Here is a 2,955-nt window from a genome sequence, read left to right on the forward strand (position 1 = left end):
ATTAATGCTAACAATTAATGTGATTGATTCAAAAATTTTAAGTTTGTTACTTGCCTAGTAAGAAAGGTTCAATCTTTAAATTTTAGAATCATATCTTTTTGTTTCTTGTTAGTCAAGTAATTAACTTTAATTTTAAAAATCAAATCTTTTTAAATTTCTTTGTCAAATCTTTTTCAAAATGATTTTCAATCATATCTTTTTCAAAAATCAATTTTCAAAATCTTTTCTAACCTCTTATCTTTTCAAATTTGATTTTCAAATCTTTTTCAATTAACTACTTAACTTTTTGTTTGATTTTAAAAGTTTTCTATTTCAATCATATCTTTTTCAAAACCACCTAACTACTTTTCTCTCTCCGATTTTCCAAAATCACTAACAACTTTTTCAAAAAAAATCTCTTTTTATTTAATTAATTCATTTAGTTTCAAATTTTATTTTATTTCTCTTTTAATTTTGAATTATAACTAATATTTAAAATAAAAACAAAAATATTTTTATTTTATTTTATTTAATTTTCGAATTCTTCCCCCTCTCATCTCTTTCTATTTATTTATTTATCTACTAACACTTCTCTTCTACTCATAATTCGAACCCCCTCTTCTTCTCTGTGTTCGAATTTTTCACTTCTCCTTCTTCTATTCTTCTCTTCTACTCACATAAAGGAATCTCTATACTGTGACATAGAGGATACCATATTTTCTTTGTTCTCTTCTTTTTCATATGAGCAAGAACAGGGATAAAGACATTCTTATTGAAGCTGATCCTGAACCTGAAAGGACTCTTAAGAGAAAACTAAGAGAAGCTAAAGCACAACCCTCTGGAGAAAACCTAACAGAAATTTTTGAAAAAGAAGGAGACATAGCCGAACCCAATAACAATGGTGGAGATGCAAGGAAGATTCTTGGTGACTTTATTGTACCCTCTTCTAACTTCTATGAAAGAAGCATCTCAATTCCTGCCATTAGAGCAAACAACTTTGAGCTTAAGCCTCAATTAGTTTCTCTAATGCAACAGAATTGCAAGTTTCATGGACTTCTATTGGAAGATCCTCATCAGTTCTTAGCTGAATTCTTGCAAATATGTGACACTGTCAAGACCAATGGAGTTGATCCCGAGGTCTACAGGCTTATGCTTTTTCCTTTTGCTGTAAGAGACAAAGCTAGAACATGGTTGGATTCACAACCTAAGGAAAGCATGAACTCTTAAGAAAAGCTGGTCAATGCTTTCCTGGACAAATTCTTTCCACCTCAAAAGATGAGCAAGCTTAGAGTGGAAATCCAAACCTTCAGACAGAAGGAAGGTGAGTCCCTCTATGAAGCTTGGGAAAGATATAAGCAATTGATCAAAAGGTGTCCTACTGACATGCTTCCAGAATGGAGCATCATATGTATATTCTATGATGGTCTATCTGAGTTGCCAAAAATGTCATTGGACCATTCTGCAGGAGGATCTCTTCATCTGAAAACCCCTACAAAAGCTCAGGAACTCATTAAAATAGTTGTAAATAACCAGTTCATGTACACCTCTGAGAGGAATCCTGTGAACAATGGGACGCCTCAGAAGAAGGGAGTTCTTGAAATTAATACTCTGAATGCCATATTGGCTCAGAATAAAATATTGACTCATCAAGTCAATATGATTTCTCAGAGTCTGAATGGATTGCAAGCTGCATCCAACAGTACTAAAGAAGCATCTTCTGAAGAAGAATCTTATGATCCTGAGAACCCTACAATGGCAGAGGTGAATTACATGGGAGAATCCTATGGAAATACCTATAATCCTTCATGGAGAAATTATCTAAATTTCTCATGGAAGGACCAACAGAAGCCTCAACAAGGCTTCAACAATAATGGTGGAAGAAATAGATTTAGCAATAGCAAGCCTTTTCTATCATCTTCTCAGCAACAGACACAGAATTCTAAACAGAGCCATTTTGGCCTGGCAACCATAGTCTCTGATCTATCCAAGACCACACTAAGTTTCATGAATGAAACAAGGTCCTCCATTAGAAATTTGGAGGCAAAGGTGGGTCAGCTGAGTAAGAAGATTACTGAAACTCCTTTCAGTACTCTCCCAAGCAATACAGAAGAAAATTCCAAGAGAGAGTGCAAGGCCATAACCATGACCAACATGGCCGAACCTGGAGAGAGTGAGGAGGACGTGAGTCTCTGTGAGAAAAGCCTCATGGGACATCCTCTGGATAGAAATGAGATTTCCTTTGAGGAACCAAAGGAATCTGAGGCTCATACAGAGACCATAGAGATTCCATTGAACCTCTTTCTGCCATTCATGAGCTCTGATGAATATTCTTCCTCTGAAGAGGATGAAGACATCACTGAAGAGTAAGTTGCTAAGTATCTAGGAGCAATCATGAAGCTGAATGCCAAGTTATTTAGTACTGAGACTTGGGAAGATGAACCCCCCTTGTTCACCAATGAACTGAATGCATTAACGAGGCAGACATTACCTCAGAAGAATTTGGATCCCGAAAAATTCTTTATACCTTGTACCATAGGCACCATGACCTTTGAGAAGGCTCTGTGTGACCTGGGGTCAGGGATAAACCTCATGCCACTCTCTGTAATGGAGAAGCTGGGTATCTTTGAGGTACAAGCTGCAAGAATCTCACTAGAGATGGCAGACAAATCAATGAAACAGGCTTATGGACTAGTAGAAGACGTGCTAGTAAAGGTTGAAGGCCTTTACATCCCTGCTGATTTCATAATCCTAGACACTGGAAAGAATGAGGATGAATCCATCATCCTTGGCAGACCCTTCCTAGCCACAGCAAAAGCTGTGATTGATGTTGACAGAGGAGAGTTGGTCCTTCAGTTAAATAAAGACTACCTTGTATTTAAGACCCAAGGTTCTCCTTCTGTAACCATGGAGAGGAAGCATGAAAAACTTCTCTCAATACAGAGTCAAACAAAGCCCCCACATTCAAACTCTAACTTT

The 2,955-nt window shown here is 36.6% G+C and overlaps 1 non-coding gene across 1 annotated transcript; it reads right to left on the minus strand.

Annotated features, from left to right (window-relative positions):
- Positions 1 to 1,260: 1,260 nt before the first annotated feature.
- On the minus strand, positions 1,261 to 1,368 carry LOC112787577 (small nucleolar RNA R71). The gene has a single exon (XR_003194983.1). It is a non-coding gene; the product is annotated as a small nucleolar RNA R71 (small nucleolar RNA).
- Positions 1,369 to 2,955: the final 1,587 nt, after the last annotated feature.

This window comes from Arachis hypogaea, chromosome 20, assembly GCF_003086295.3.
Source record: "Arachis hypogaea cultivar Tifrunner chromosome 20, arahy.Tifrunner.gnm2.J5K5, whole genome shotgun sequence".
NCBI classification, from domain to species: Eukaryota; Viridiplantae; Streptophyta; class Magnoliopsida; order Fabales; family Fabaceae; genus Arachis; species Arachis hypogaea.